We start from the raw sequence: 17,779 nt of genomic DNA, 5'->3' as shown, positions 1-17,779 counted from the left end.
AAAAAGCACACCTGGCTTTCAGTTCCTACCTGTATTTATACCTTCCTCTTAATGCAATATTTTCAAATTACCAAACGCAACCACACCTTTTAATCTTGTCAGCGTGAGGTTCGCCGATGATGCCCTGTCTGAGCAACTAGGTGGTGCCCTTCTTCGCGATGATTAGTGGACCACCCAGTCTGTGTGATGTACACCTGCCCGACATGCAAATGAAAAGTATAGGACGGACGATAAACGTAGGACAGAATGGTTCACGCCATTTTTTGTTTTTTTTTGAGCAACCTTTCCTCTTTGCTTGGACAGCACCGAACAAATGCGACACAATTTGCCGGGAGACGAAAACACTACTTTAGTCCGATTGCGCTGGAAACTTTCTCAACACCATATCAAAGCTTGCATTATACAAATTTACCTGCACTTACTAGGAATTTGTCCCAACTTTCTCCCTTCCAGCTTCCTATCGTCGAATTCGTAGGCTGCCTAGAGAGATGTTTAATAGTAGAGAGAAATATCCGGAGAAACATGCCGTGCCTGTATATATATATATATATATATATATATATATATATATATATATATATATATATATATATATATATACTCGTAATACTGCTACTTTAATTGAGTTCTGGCCTTGAGTTAAATAAGTAAAGGACCACAGGGAGACGGGAAGCTAAAGTTCAACAAGTGGTCGGACAAGGAATGTCTCAAGGTGTAGTCAACCTTCCTACAAGGGAACCTAACTCTATTCGGCAAAGCCTTCCAAGACAAACGTTGACTCGCCTTGCCGACAGTACGATGGTTACGGGCTGACGTTACAGCGCCAAACGCAAAGCTAGCACCTATGCGCATGCGGTGAGAAGGCAGTCACCTGGAAGCGTTGCGGCCGCTAACAACGGGAACAGTGGCCGCGCGTTTTGTGCAGGGCCTTAATTCTTTTTTTGATAGACGCCTTTTTCCGACTGCCTTGCTTACTAGAAACGAGAACGTATTTCCTGCGAGCTGAGTCATTGCTTGCTGCAAAAGCCGGTAAAAATTCCCATCACCTCAGTGGCGCTTTGATTCTTTGTGGTGGTGATCGCATTCAGGTAGGGGTGGAGTGCAAAATCACTCATATACACAGATGAAGGTAAAATTTAAAGAACAACCGGTACTCTACATGACTTCGTAGAAACACAGTACCTTTTCTCTGGTAGTCTCTTTCTTCTGCTGAGAAGTTATATCTGATAATTTTATTAATGTATTTCCTCCCTCAAAGCATTGACTTGTGTATTTAGACGCCGTACTATTCCTGTACTCAGACTATTCATGTATTTGTTTACCCTTCGCCAAGTCTACTATAGTTCAGAGATTTATCGCAGCTGTACACAACTCATCTAGAGGTGCAGAATAATGACGCTGCTGCATTGCATCATTAATCCAAATGCTCACTATTACGAATGCTTAGCCTATGTTCAGAATGCATAAATGTGCTAAAAGTATTCCTTAAAATCTGCTTCATGTATTCATATACGTACGTACGTAATTACGTAATATTACGTACGTAATATATTACGTACGTAAAGGAATAGCGTTGTCATCACTGCACATGCTCTGAACGTTACTGTGTAGGTGCGGTTTGCGTGCTATATGATAACGTACGTTATTAGGCGAGCTTACCGCTCGAATTTTTACGTACGCTAAGAAATAGCGTTGTCGAACATGGCGGCACCCATGGCTCCCGCTTCAGCGTGAATTCTCGTGACCGCTGCACTCTGACTCGCGTTGACAGCCAGTAACTATCGAAGTGGGCTTTCATTTTCTCTAAATTCCCCTGCAACGAAAGTTATGAGTGCATGCAGCGTCCAATTTCTGAGATCGTTCGGCGATTCCGGTGCCCGTAGGCCTAATGAGACGCGTCGGCATAGCAAGAACAGGATGGTTGCTAATGAATTGCTTTGACTTGGATACGCTTGGCACGAGTCCCCACACAACGCCCTGTTTTACAACGTCTTCCTTACGTTTGCGTTCCCGTACGGTAAGCTAAATAGACAGTTTTGGTATAGCGTAAAGCGCTTGCATTAGCGTTAGCGTGCGACGCAAGGCTAACGCAAAGAAAGGCTGCACTGGGTGGCACAGGAACCGAGAAAAGCGCTAACGTTAACGCAAACATATACGGCGCCATCTAGATGTAAAAACAGGAAGTATTGGAAAGCCACACGAAATGTCGAGCTGGTTCAATGCGGAATCCGCAAGTTTATTCCTAAGTCAACCTTATCCAGAGCCACAGTTGCTGCGTCAATTACGCATGTAGGTGTTTGGTTTCAGTGTTGTTTTGTCGGGAGTCGCGAAACACACCGATTATTCTTAGCATGCCGCGATCGAGTGTTCTGTGGGACTCATATTAGCTGTCCTTATTAAGTTGGGATGACATAGAGGCCCTCATGCTTCGGGAACGAGTGACCGCGCATGTTGTACGTGTCCTCAAGAAGTGACCTGCTCAACATCGATGCTCTTCCGGAAGGGACAATTCGCCGGCAATTTCGCTTCCAGAAAGCGGATTTTTCACTTCTTTCCACTTTATTGCAACGGACGCCCATCTTGACGTCTGTCCGAATGGTTTCAAGGCCAAAACCTCATTCAGGAGGTTCATGTCGTCGTTGTCAGTAAAGCGCACACGCATTATGACCATAGCACCGACCACACTACGTTGTTTTACCGCGGAAAACGTGACATGCATCAGCTTGACATGCGGTTTTAAACCAAGCAAACGAGCGAAATACCCTTGGGCACCATGTCGAGGCGGATACAGCAAACATGAGCAAACATAAGCAATCCTTCTTGCTAAGCCTACTGCGCCGCTAATCGAGAACGTATATAGTAAACAACGCCCATTTGTCACCTGTGCGCCGCTGTCGAAGCACCATCACACAAATCTAAAGCAAACACGAGCATTAGTGGGGAACGAATGAGCCGAACAGTGCAGGCCGACGACTCAATAGATCCGAAGCGACAGCTCTCGCTTCGACTGGCGCCGCCACGTTGCCGTACGTAAGGCTCCCCTTGCGTGCGTTAACGTTCCCCGCTAAATCTCGAAAATAGCGTACGTGTGTAAGAGCTCCAGCACGGTTTACGTACAGCGCATGCGCAGTATGGTGAACGCAACGCTAGCGCGAACGCTAAATCTTTGCGCTTGCTGCTTTACGCTATACTAAAACTGTCTAATGTCTTGAAAGGACGCGCACCGTCACGTCCCGCAAAGGTGATTACGTTTAGCGTACGTAAGGCGACAAACGCTATTCTAAAAATGTCTAATATATCAGTGAACGTGCGCCGCCAAAAGCTTGCCTGGTCGCAGAAGCGATGCATGAAGCAATGATGGCGCAGATTTAGCACGTCGCTGGCATAAATACAATGCGCTGCCGCCGAGTGACAGAAGGCAACCAAAGTGATCAGCCTAGTAGCTGCTCACGCAGCCGTGCCGAAGGTAACGGTGCCATCGCGATGAAATCTGGTGCGGCGTTATTGACGGCTTCGACGTTTTTTACAGCTAAGCTATATACTTCTACCGTACAATGAAATTTTCATGTCGTAAGCAATAAAACTTCCCATACGTGGGCCGATCCCGGAGATAGCGCAATGCCATGCCGACCCGCCGCGGAGGTGAAGCAAGCGTTAAGCACTCCCCAAACGTGAGCCGATCCCGTACGTAGGCCGATCCCGTATGCGGGCAGATTGTTTGTTTCTTTCCTTTCGTCTTTCTAAAGTATCTTTTTATTATTTGACGTGATAACGATGCACTGTTACTGTTCATGTTAACTTTACATGCATATCTTCAGTGTTAGTACGAATTTGTATTTCTCTGTCAAGTATTTATGCCATCATAAAACCGATATATGTACATATAAACCTTGTACTTTTTACCCGTTTCTTCTGTTGGCTTCGTTAATTTTAGATTTCTTTGATAATTTCATAATTTGTATCCAATAATCATGTACAGAGGGTCTCGGTACGGTCTTGGGACCTTGGGTTTCTCTTCTGCATATCCTTCTTTTTGTAATCATGCTCTGAAAAAGAAAGTTTGTTTTGTTCCATGGGCGGTGCTCTTAATGCTGCTTCAGGATCAGAAGTTGGCGCCATAGCAATACAGCCAGTAGAGACACAGTGAGCTGGTATTCTAGGATGTACACATAGCATTATGCGCAAATACCGAGAGGTGTGATGACTACGCGGGTTGTGGACATAATATAAAACTAACTCGCAGTCCCGGCCTTGTGAAAGCTGATGTCCAGCGAAGTGGTTGCAAAACCACCACTGCAACTGCTGAGGGGGGTATGTAGTGCTTTACCGATGGTTCGGATGCTTGTTTTGAGCTTGTTCTTTACTGAAATGTGTCCATGGCATTCTTTGTTGTTGCATTGGTGACTTTAATTAATGTACGTAGCGTTCACTTCAGTTTGTTGACCGATTGTAGCCTCTTCCTTATGGGGGTATGAACCTTCTCATTTTTTTGGTTGCTTAAGGGTCATTAGCCATTGCTGACCACTATATATGCTTGTTTTTAGCTTGTTCTGTACTGAAACGTGCAGTGCTCCGTACATTGTATGGGTGATCCCAAAGAATGTATGCACTTTTCGCTTCACTTTGCTAAGTGCTTGTAACCTCTGCATTACAAGAGGAATGCACCACTGCATTTTTCTTATTTAGAAAGGGGGGGGGCGGCGAGTACACGCTATTGCTGATGATAATTGTTGTTCCCGGATTGACACGAAAAATGCCGACCACCCAGATGTAACAACTTCGCTGTAAAACCGGCAAAGCGCCCAAACATTCATACGTGAAATTGACTGAAAGTATTTCTCCGCCTCTTGTGCCGGGAGAAGAAGGAAATAAGGTCAGATGGTTGGCTGTGAAACAATTCCTGCTTTTTCTCTGTACTTCTAGTTGTTAGTAAACTTTGTACTTTATTTTTTGTGATAACTAAGAAAAGCACAAACAGCTGCCCAATATGTGCCATAGCTTGGATTGATCTAAAGTTTTGGTGGTCAAAAGACGTTCGAATATCAAGACAACATTTTTCAAGTGGCATAGCATATTGTCTTCAAATACAGTAACAACAAATGTGCGGAAGCGACATCTCAGAGCTCCGGGGAGTTTCCTTGCAGTCCGCCCAGTAGAGTAGTCGGTATCGACAGCCTCGTGATCCTTGCGTCAGTTTTCGTTGTTATGATGTTGCAACTTCACACTGGCGCTACAAGTAGCACCACGCATGAGATGGCCAGAGAAAAACGTCAATGGTTCCAGCAACATCAATCCAATAGGGTTTTTAGGTACATTGTCAAATTGCGCTGAACCCCTGCAACTGTGAGCCGAGCCTGCATCACAGGGCCAATTCTGACTGCCAATTGTAGTTGCTGAAAAATGGCAGCATTTCGTAATCTTCTTTGAGCATTTGTACTTAAGCATAACATAATATCAGATCATTTTTTTCTGAACTATATTTTGCTGGGACACTGAAAATGGACTATACATTAGATTTCTTTCTGCACCGTTTACGGCTCGACTTGGCCTGCACACCTCGGTTTCCGCACCCACTAATATTGAAGCGAACCTCAAACTGCAGCGACTGTGACCCTCCAGACGTCTGTGGAGCACGTACTCATACGCTGGCAGCAATATTAGCAGCACCCACAGAAAGTACATTTTCCACATAAACTATACCGGTTGGGCAGACGTCAATTTTCCACTACTAAAGTACTTGGTCCATGGCCATGCCCTACAAAACAGAGGTGTGATTTCACAACCCTACGAAGATTTTGGTTCATACCAGACTGACGAATATAATTTGAATTGCAGATTTTTTTACTTTATGGTAAGGGAGTATTTGGTGCCTCAATTACATAAAAAAGGGCATTTGTGTGTTATGCGTGTAGTAGGAACAAGAAGAAAATGAAAACGAAGGGCTCGATTTCTTTTATTCCTAACCAAGTAGAGCCAAGCGATGATGCAGCCAAGAAAAGTAGACAGGAAATTAGCTGTTGGAGAAATTAATATGAAAAAAATGAACATAAGGTGTGAATGAAAGCGAATGAAAAGATAACATGCCATTGCGATTCCCAACCCACAGCCTTCGTGTTACACGTGCGTTGTACGACTAATTCTGCCACGGCGATGGAAATCAGTGCGGCGTCTATTTGGAATCTGGCGTACTAAATCTAGCCCTGTGCCCGTAAGCGAGCTCGACTCAGAGCCATGGCCTCGACCTGAGTCTGCCTACTCAGGGTTACTGCAAAGATGCGCAGCAGTCAGTGTACGACAGCAATCTAGCAGACCACTGCAAAAATGAACTTGTGCTCTAATCTGCCGGGCCTTGATTTTTCACAGAGTAAGACGAATAATGATCGAGAAAACGAGTGTGAATTTTAGGTGCACCTGCCATCATCAATTGAACCTATATGTACAAGTACTGCTTACATTCAGTTCGCCCGAGCCACGTCTTCTTCTGAATAGCCTGCCTACACAGCTCGCCATTAAATGTAACCCCTGAATATCAAACGGTATATAAGGCAAAGTTTAAATAGCTTGGTCGAAGACATCTGGTAACTTTTCTGAAGCTAAACGTAGGTGGACTTCTGTATGCGACTGAACTACGTGATGACTTGGCAACTTCTTAGTTTTTCCAATAAATTAGGCACTCTAACGAAGAATGCACACTATCAGCAAGCACGTGACATGAAGCACTTGACAGAGACAGGTCAGCTAGCCTTACATTAGCGCATCAGAACTTGCATTGACCCTAAGTAGCAAAAATACTGAAGTTTAATATAAAATAGTAATTTTGTGACCACCAATACATTCAAAAACATTCGACACAATGAGGTACACTAAGTCTACCAGGCGATACGGAATAGTTGAAAATTAGTCAGCGCCTTTAGAGTACGTGCATGTCTCTCTATCTCTCTTTCTATCTATTCATCTGGGGATATCAGTACTCGGAAATGAAATGCGAAATCCGTGTCTCCTCAATTGATGTCAACACTTCCCTGAGCCAAATAGACACGTTTTGGTGGAACCTCGCATTCCATTGCACCATTTGCAATTCTTTTTCTTTCTTTTCTGCTGTTGGAGAGTAGATACGCCAGCAAGCTGATACATGGCGGGCACATTGAACGCATGATGAAATGGATATTCTGCTTTGTTGTTTGTTTTGATTATAGCTCGTCCCTCTCATATTCCTAGATAACAACTACGCAAGGCAGCCTTGATAAATGAAAGCGGCACTATTTGAGTGCAGATGTCGCGTGCGAAAAGGGAAAATGTTTCATAAACAATGCTTTCAAGAGAGGTGTTCGCGTCAAGAATTACCCCTGTTACCATAGAAGCTTGCAAACTGCGATGTATTCATTTGCTGTGCGAGTTGAAGCATCAAGACCTATATTTTCTTGCATGTGCAATTCAATGTGTATTTTTATTCTACGAGTGCTGTAATAGTAGTTTGGGCGTGTACAGTCGGTAGCTAAACTCTAGGTGGAAACGTTCTCTATTAGAAGTAGATGTATGTAGTCTTGATCAGACAGTTCCTTCACTTTAAGCTGTAATCCTCAAGCAAAAAAAGTTACCTTACGTGTTTCTCTAATTAAGCACTGTCATAGCATCAGAAAAGTCAGTAACATTACATGTCAAAATTTCCCTTATACATACTTTCCCTTATCTCACATGCTTGTGCCGTCCTCAGCGTGAGAATCTCAAAAGAAACAATTTGAAAATCCATTGAGGCAAAGTTTCATTGCCGCATGTGCCAGTGGATCTTCAGTATCTGAACAATCGGTAGCGCATTTTGAGACACTTGCATACACAATGCTATCGGCCGCAAGGTTTCCGGAAGCGCTAGCGAAAAGTGTACTCGCGGTTGCACCCGCTGCGTTGCAAGGAACAACATGCGCTCCATTGCTGCGGTCCTGGCCACGATTTGCATTGTGGCAGCAAGCGAAGACCGCAGTTGTGGCAGTAAGTACTGTTTTTCTAATTCTCTAGCCTGGGAAACAGCTGCTTGATACCAAAGTACGACGACAGAGCTCTGTTCAAAAAAACTCAGAGCATATGTTCTAAGACCGGGCAAAAATAAAGAACTAATCTATTAAAACATATTTTTGCGATCCAGTATATCGGTTTTATTGATGATATGCTCATCAGGTTGTCTCCTTACGTTTGCCGCTGCGATTAGCTCGGGCAATCTCTCAGAACTTGTGTTGTTGCTAAAATAGCTCCTTAGGTGGCTGGCAAGCGTGTTGGATTTATTGATTTGTTTTTTATCAGCACCATTGACAACAGCTTAGTGGAGAGGCTCGATAGATGTACACAAAAGGTTCGTTTCACGAAACCTTGTTGAGGTGGAAAATATCATTAACTGCTAAATGACTTCAGAAATAGCTCTGAATGTGGGCGCCCCCTTGAAATTTAGTTGATCTGTCACTCACTGTGACACTGCCTGTGTGGGCAAAGAATTGCGTAATGTATCCAGGATCTGTGTTGCAGGTAGATACGAGAGTTGCCTGAGTGTTAGAGGTTTCCGTACCAGGCAAGTGACTCTTGTCGGACACCAGAGGAACAAAATCACAGCTTGCGATTGCTATTGCACTTATTACAGTGGTCCATCGTGAGCACAACGAAGGGTGACATTGCAGTGTGCATTTATCTACCATAGGTGCGATTCGTGTGTCTCTTGTTAAAAGGAAAAACGTCTGTCCATCCATCCGTCACGTAAGACGATCGCTTTTAAGGTGGGGCCCGCAGCAGCGAGCGAATTGACCTTCGTGTTGCATCTCGTTTCAGCGCGAACTAAGCGGCGAGAACAGAGCGCGGACGAAGCTATCATCACTCACCGCACTGTGTCCCCAGCGCAGATTGCTTTACAGACAAGGGCCCGCCGCTGCCGGTGTATGGGTGGTCGCGGTTGATAATGGTTCGATGCAGATGGATAAGGCGCTAAGGAGCGATAATGGCTTATAATGATCGGGACGTAATCAGCACGCCTTGCGCCGCCAGCTGCAGTTGCTTGCCAGCCTCATTAACATACCTTGCGCCGCCGTCCGCAGCATTTTGTGTCGCCACAGCGCTGTTGTGTATACTGGTCGTATCGAGTTTCATAACATTGATAAGGACACCAGGCTGCGTTGCGGTGAGTAAGTGACGCAATGAGTAGGCATACTTCAACAACTCCCAGACCAATTATAGCGTGATTATTTTTTAGTTTTACGAGCAAAATTTTGGTGAAAGAAATTGAATGTTCACAAGGGTCACTCTATATAATTTGTGTGCTATTCTCTGAATATATTACAATAAACAGGCTTTGTCGCGTCATTTCATATATATAGAATTCAGTTCATGACAAGGTGTATCAGAGACAAGATAGTAATCAGGCGCCCCTGGCTTTAAATGACGTTAGAAAAAAAGTGTCATGTTCACATAGTTGGAAGCGCAACGTGCGAGTTTTATTTCGTCACAGAGTTTTCATATGCAACCACGAAATAGAATTAAGTATATGACCGAATATCAAGGATGAAAAAGAAACAGCATATACATTACTTTGTGACATGTAATGGTCAAAGTCACGTCAGTAACAGAAATAAAAATGTGCATGAATATTATGGGTACGCCGGTCGCATGACGGCACAGCAGTACCGCCATCACCATCATCGGAGCGGGGCTCATGTGCCTGACACGGGGAACGGCCATCAGGAAGCTGGGTCTGAGTTGGTCTGGGCTCCGGACAGTAAAGGTTTCCGGAAGGTAAATGTGTCCTTTGCATGTCTCCTGCACTGTGTGTCGTCTCCGAGAGCTCCACTTGGCCACTGGCTCTGAAGCCACGGCAGTGAGCCCACAATATCTAATGAATGGGACGGCACGGGGCACAAGCACGGCGTACAACAGAGAACGGCGGTCACACCAAACTGGTCCAGAAGTGTGTCTGCTTTATATTTTCATTTTTAGTGCGTCTCTAGCAGTTCTAGAGACGTACCTGCCTTTAGAGTGCAACATATTTTTTGTCATTCTTGAGCGTGAGCGAAAGCTGCACCTTAGGATTACACTTAGTCGCTGTCGGTAATCGGTAAGGAATAAGAAAGCTTAAAAGAAGGAGATTGGCGCTGCTAACACGCGCGCGTAAATTTCTAGGCTGGCACAGACAAACTCGATGTGTACTTCTAAACTGTGGGTGAGTATGGCGTGATTCGGGACAGAAGTTCACCAGACAAGTGCTAAGTAAGCGAAAACTCATTCTATTTAACGCACTTTCTGGGGGCTATCTATCTATCTATCTGTCTGTGCTTGAATGTACGTTTGTGTCTATTTAATTAATTGTGGGGTTTTACGTGCCAAAACCACTTTCTGATTATGAGGCACGCCGTAGTGGAGGACTCCAGAAATTTCAACCACCTGGGGTTCTTTAACGTGCACCTAAATCTAAGTACACGGGTGTTTTCGCATTTTCGCCCCCATCGAAATGCGGCCGCCGTGGCCGGGATTCGATCCCGCGACCTCGTGCTCAGCAGCCCAACACCATAGCCACTGAGCAACCACGGCGGGTCGTTTATGTCTATGTATGTATGTTGGTACCTAACCATTTCGTGACCTACCTGCGTCACTGAGTATTCCCTAGCCCAATGGATGGCGCATCGCGCTGCTGTGATGAAGGCAACCGGGCTCGAAACCTACCCTCGAACCAACGGTCACTGAGTAGTGTGTGGCAACGCGTACACACGTGCAGCTCTTCAACAAACCTCGTTCACGTAGACATGGGTCACTGTAGATGCGGGACTTGGTAGGCGCCGCTGTCTTAAAACACTCTTTAATGCCGATTGGAGTACTGGGTATGGACAACTCGGTCTGTGCTGGTCTCCACTGAACCTCTTTGATGCCCACTTGGGTCACTGGGTACGTACCAAAAGGTGTTTGCCGCTATTCAATGAACGTCTTTGACGTCAACTTGGACAGCTTCGATAACGGCTTTCAGGCCAGCGCTTTAGTGAGCTACGCCATGAACGTACTGGGTACATGCCACTCGTCAATGAACCTCTCCGCAACTTGGGTCTTCGAGTAAGTGCCACTGAATTTTCGTCAGCAGACACGGAAAGGATTCTGAGCGTTCGCACGTGCCGTTACGCCACGCTTCTCGTCTCGGAGGCCACAAGCAGACGTCTCGGCATTGCCACTAGATGCAGCGCGTCCAGACAGAAGCGTGAGAGAGCAGACCTGTTGCCGGATGACGTGTTTCTCAGCGTTCGCACTCACTGACGCGCAACGCATTTCGAAGGCTACGCGCACTCTTCGTGGCTGCGGCGGCGCATTATGGCACCGAGTTCTCTTAGGGAAGCGCGGAAGAGGAGTACGCTCCACGTACAAAACTCGTTTCGGTGGCGGTAATACGTCGTGTCGCTATAATGATTCAATGCTAACGTATCAGTGCGAACGTATCAAGGATAACGTGTCAGATGGATTCTGCGGCAATTTATTCCTTCGGGTGTGATGAGGGGACGACGAGATTTGGGAGATGTCATTACGGGGAATGCGTTACGTTACGTGATCTTGGCACCTTCATTGTGAAGGCTAATCTGTATATATGCTAGTGTTAAGGATCCGAGCATCTGTCAAAATTTGAACTATACGGAAGATGCAGCCTAGTTCTTATTCGTTTAAACCGAAACATGGGACAGGTTAATTACGATCAGTTTTGCACTTGCTGGGTGGGACTGAAATCATCCGTGTTCCGTCATATGAAGAAAATGTTCACACCAGTATAATGCACAGAATGAAAATAGGGTCCCATCATAATAATTTGCATATTTACCTTACTCTGTTAAAGCCAATGAAAACAGAAACTGCTTACTCAGAAATACAGTGCAACCTCGTTATAGCAACATGTATATAGTGAACCCAGGGGAAAAACGCCCTTAACGGTTAGTCTTCAATAGGCTCCCGTGTGTTTTTCTACATTTAAAAAAATATCCCTGTGGCAACAATGGATATAGCAAGGAAAAAAATATAGTATTATGAAAAATTGAAACGCCGTTAATAGTTGTTTCAAGAAAAAAACAGTAATACAGTGAGCTAGAGATGCGCGACTTCCAGAAAAGATGGCGAAATAAACCATTGTAGGATTCACAATCGTTTCGTCGCGCTGTTTCCGTGGCCAAGAAAAACTGTGCGCGCACTCACTGCCGTCCAATTCTTATCAGGGGGATCAACATGCTTTCTTATGGGAGAGACGTGTAAACGTGGATATACGTGTAAGCACTGTAGCCTGCAACTAGCCATTTCAAAACTAGAAAAGTGGTGCTTTTTTGAAGAAATATCTCGGCCCACTACGACTAGAAAAAATGTACTGTTACTCATATTGTCAAGAATTTTCCAGATCCCCAATTCCAAGAATCTTCTAAAGTTAAAAGGAGCGAAGACATCCATTAATATGATCTGATAAGTTTGGATTGAATGGACAATGGATACATTACGACCACGAATTCCAGAAGTCCGAAGGGTCATTTGCTCACGGAAATGAACTGGTTAGTTATGGTAAATACCAAACAACGCCAATGCGGAGTTAACTTACGCAGTATTGCATAGGCTATTTAAATATAAACGTATAGGGAGAGGCGAAGGCTAGGCGGAAATTATATAATTAGCTAGATCACTCACCGGAAATTGCCTAGAGGAGTTCTGAACGTGTAACAAAATTTTGTGCCACCGCAACTATTCCTATTGCTTTCGGGTAGGCTGCAAAACAAGAAGGGGCTCAAATCCTTCCATATCGATTTATAGTGCAGGATATTCAGGCTTTGAACGTGCGCGTGCAGATGACAAACTTGGTGGGCTGATAAAATTTCGCCTATTTAGAGTTTAGCGCCGAATGTCGTTGTGTGATGAGCAGAAGTAGCTGAATATAAAGAGTGTTTTGTCACGCTTGCTTGATTCTCCATCTGAGGCAGCCGATTTATTCTTTATTATAGTTCAGTTCCTGCCCTGTGCAAGCAAACAATGCAGCGAACGATTACCTGATTTACACGCATGCGCCCAAACAATGGCACAACATGGAAGGTTGCTCCTTGGATTTTGTAGAACAACATTGAGATTCAAGCACACAGCCTATTATCAAAGCGTTGCCTCTTTGTCTGTTTGCGTGCATTATTGTGTAATAAAATAATACTAACAATAAACAGCGCTTGCCAAGCAACATTTTGAAAGTGATGACCTGTGTAACATTTCGTTGTAAACATTTATGGTAAATAAAAGTCAATATTTGAAATGTATTTCTCAGATTTATTGCCCACACGTTTCCCTATTATGTGCTTGCCTTGGCGAAATACAGGAACACCCGTGTAACATGCATTGGGCGCATGTCGAAGATACACAGGTGGTCAAAGTTAATCAATCCTCAGTTCCCCACTACGGGCGTGTCTAATATCCAGAGCGCGGGTCCGGCACGTGAAACTCAAGAATTCAATTCCATTTACTTCACTTTCGGCCTCACCCAATCAACGCACGTCTTTGCCGCACTTGCAGAGCTTGGAGCTTGTAGACCTTCAAAGTGCGGCCCCCTGGAAGTCCCTGTGACCGGCGGTCCTCGGCGGGACGAATTCTGCCGGCCGCTATTCACGCCCCCCTGGCAGCTGCGCAAGCTTCGCAGCTGCCTTTGCAAGCGGCGTTACCTGCGCAACTCCTGGGGCAAGTGCATTCCACGATTGAAGTGCATAACTTGCAAGTTCCGATGGCAAAGGGATTATCACCCGTGTGCGTCCGGATGCCCCGCGACATGCAACAAACCGTTCAGCGCCTCGTGCAACCTGCCATGTAGGGCCGGATGTTTCTGCCCGCCTGGCTGGGTGGTGTAAGTACAATGTCCGTTGTAGCCCACTCGAACTCTGATTTTCGCTTGGTGGCAAACACTAGGAAATGTATGTAGCGAAGCTAGCCTGCAGTGCGCAGATTCAACCCTTGACGCAGTATCTAACACTACATATAGATGCGTTGCTCGAGTGGAAGTTGAAAAGCGCCGAACGACGTCGTGCCAAAAAAAGTACTTGATAGCGCGACGTCGCCGCGTTTCTGGGATGCTACATGCTGAGAAAAGAAAATGACGCGTGTAAATCTCGTGTTTAGACATCTGCAGGTCTAGATTCCAGAAGTGCGGACTCGCGAAGCCTCAGAATGCTGCTAGACCGCTGATCTCTGAGCACAGAGATCGCCGTCACTAAGCCTGCCGATGGGAAGAATTAGCTCGAAGTATAGAGGAAGTAAATGACGTCGATCTGGAGAACGTCCTGGAGTATATGTGAAGGCAAACGTTAAATAATAAGTTAATACAATGCTATAAATTTCGCAGTTTCATTCCTCTGTTTCTTGAGTAAAGGACAAAAGCCCGCGTGCATGTGGTTCCGCGGGCCCTTGGTACGCAATGTGACACACGCGGCGATCATCTCAAAGATCTAGTACGCGTTGGCACGATCGAAGTATACACGTGCTTGTGGTCTAATGGTTAAAACATCCAGAGACTCTGCTGGGGCCCAAGAATCTGTCGCACTATCAGGTATTCCTTTTTTTTTATTGCGAGCTTGGCAACACAGCTGCACAAAGCAGCCATGGCCAAGAAAGACCGGGAGGTTTAGATAAGATAGTTTCTCACTAATGCAACATATTTGCTGCTGTTTTTTATTTCACATAACAATAACAAAAAAATGTATAACCTTAACTAATCCGGTAAGAAAGAGCAGCACCGTTTTTGAGCTCCTTTCGCGTTGCAGGAATGAAACTGTAATGCAGCTTTACAGGAACGCGCACATAGCGCGCATGCTTGTCCGATCTCTAGAGCAATATTTCTGAAGAATGCGCTTTTTGTGCGTCCTTATGGAACTTTTTATGGCAGCCTCTCTCACTTAGTTCTACCGCAGCAGCATTCAGTTGCTGGAATGATATAATGTTGGCCGCCTCACAAGCTTATACCCAGGTCTTAAACTGCGCTTTGCTTTGATTTCGGCGTTTTGAACATGTTTGCTGGTGTGTCAGCTCATGTGCCCCATGTTTCACATTTGGAATTTAACATGCCTAGCGTAAGGTAAGCTGCTCGTTGGACATCGCCGGTAACTATATTCTTTTGCAGTTCATGTGTTTCTCATTCAGATTGCTGAAAGAGCCCCTTGATCTCCAATTAAATATGTCAACCGAGGCTGCTGTTCTTAATAGGTTGGCATTGCTTCTATGCAGGCACCCAAGAAACTCGAAGAAGTGCATCAAAGCCTACACGTGCCTTCCAAGATGTCCAGTAAACTCAAGTTTCCAGGCTTGCGTATCGAGTTGCCGGCCCAAATGTGGTCGGAATCCACCGAAGAAGTGCGTCCTTAGTTGCGAAAGGGGAGCCTGCATATGTTATAAGGGGTACGTCGAATTGAATCGTGATGGAAAGAAGACGTGTGTGCATCAGGCAGTGTGTTCTCGGGATGCTCGTACGACGCCTTTATTTCAGCCCAACGCATCTATGTACACTGGCGGCACGGAGGGGTCACCTACTGTTACAAATCTAGCTGGTGGAGCCACCACAAGGCTCGAGAATGCGGGCTCTGCTACTGCCCCAGTTCCCTCCAATCGTGCACGAACACAATTGGAGGGGCGCACGCCCTCAAGCGGCCATTCAGAATATGGCGTAGGCGCTACGAGTGCTGGTACAGAAGCCCGAGTTTCAGCAGTTACCGTACCAGGACGCTTGATTGGCAGTGAAGATACCCGCTCATTTGGTGCCGGAGGAAATATCTATGCGGGCTCCTTCACAGGTACAGGAGGTACAGCAGCAGGTAGAGGAGAAGCAATGATTGTATCCAGATCAGAAGGTGCGCGCTCTACTGGAACCGAAGAGTTTCCTTCGGCCAGCGCTAGAACAAACTCACCTGCGGCAGACCCAAGCGTTAGTGCAGCCACCCTCGAAGCCAGGGCTGGAGAAGTTGCGGCACGTACAGGGTTAGCAGTTCCCTCAGTGGGTGGTGGATATGATTTAGGAAGCGAAAGTCCAAACACAGTGAACAGTGATGTAATTACGGCGACGAACTAGCACGTGCTACTGTTCCTGATGACGGAGAGGATGTCAGTGCAACCATACAACGGACACCGTTTGTTACCGCTCCAACGGGTAGCGTGCGATTCAATAGTGTAGTTACTCACTCACAAAGTGCCGGAAGAAATATTTCAGACAGTACCAACTTAGGTAGACGGTGTGTATATTGCATCTACATATAATATGCCTAAGAGTATTTCATAAAAGAAACTTGGAATAAGTAATCACTAAATATGTTTATGAATTGCATATAAAGTGTCATATGTGATATCGCTAAGCTGTGGATCATTGTACATAGGTGAAGTTGGTTGTTGAATGGTTAAGTGAGTCACCAGAGCAAAACAGTGACGAACGCGTGTGCGAGTTATTTAGGCAATTGTTCGAACAGCCTTATGCTCTCCAATGTAGCGGGAAGCTATGTTATTTCAAGAAGGGTGAAATAAAAAGAACAAGAAACTGGCTGTATTCTAGGTCTATTTGACTGCCAGGTTGACGCAGGAATACATCTGATTATACTCTACCCGAAAACCACTGTGGAGATAACGTGCAATAAGTACTCGGTGTATATGCAAACTAGGCTTCTACGACTCCCTGAATTCCTTCACTACACATATAGGCGTCAGAAGCCAAAAGAACAGCGTTCAACGATCGGCAAAATGCTGTTTACCTTTTATACCAATGTAGCCTCTCTACGCCACTCACATGTCTCATCAATCATACTTGGTTGACGATGAAGGTACAACTTGATTCTGCAACTCCCTCCTTAATTTCAGTGCGTTCGCCGCAATGCCACTATTCAGGACACTAAACAATAACAATCAGTATGACCACATCCTTGGCTGTACGCATATGACGAAATCTCTTTAACACTGGCCGTTCAAAGCAACCAAGGGACTTGAGCTCTACCGGTATAGCAACAAGCAGGCTACTGTGCACAACTTAACTGAGCGATTTTAAGTTGCGGCGTTTTTCGAAATATTAGACTGCTCAGGCTACATTATGTTCACACGGATACACGCAGAATTTCCGACTTTATGTTGTTTGTAAATAGCTGTATCTACAAAAGCAACGCCAAATCGACGCTTCGCCCTTGATAACAGCAGTTTTGTCGAGTGGTGACGAATGTATCTTTGTCACGCCAAGCTACATACATTCAATTTGTTCAATGCCTTTAAGAGCAGGAATGTCAATCACGAGATACAACATGCACTTTGCACAATTATTATGGGATAGTTGTTTCACTTTATTATTTTGTGATTGCAGAACATTCCATGACAATACTTTTACTTCAATTAAATTTAAATAAATACTCCTAGACAACCAAACGCATCCTTATTTAAGCAATGATGTTGCACAAAGGGGGAAAACGTCTGTTGAGCATTATGCTCAGGAGGAAGTTTTCGTTAAGATTCACCATACTACAACGTACACATCATAAGTTACTTGTAATGTGTTCGTTTATTTTACTACCTAAAGAATTAATTAGCTGTTTTTTTACAAACCACTATGGTATGTTTTTGTTGCTTTGTGGTGGGTGAAATTATTGTGTTATCTTTCTTTAGGAGAGCGCGGTGTTAGCTTACGTAAATGTAGCCGGTAGGAAAATTCATAATGAACTTTACCCCTGTTAGACTTATCTGAATGTGTATGGTAATAGATGCGGAGCAAAATATTTAGGTGACCCGCCGTGGTTGCTCAGTGGCTACA

The sequence above is a fragment of the Dermacentor variabilis genome, chromosome 11 (genome assembly GCF_050947875.1).
Source record: "Dermacentor variabilis isolate Ectoservices chromosome 11, ASM5094787v1, whole genome shotgun sequence".
In the NCBI taxonomy this organism is placed as follows: Eukaryota; Metazoa; Arthropoda; class Arachnida; order Ixodida; family Ixodidae; genus Dermacentor; species Dermacentor variabilis.
This window is presented reverse-complemented; position numbering follows the sequence as displayed.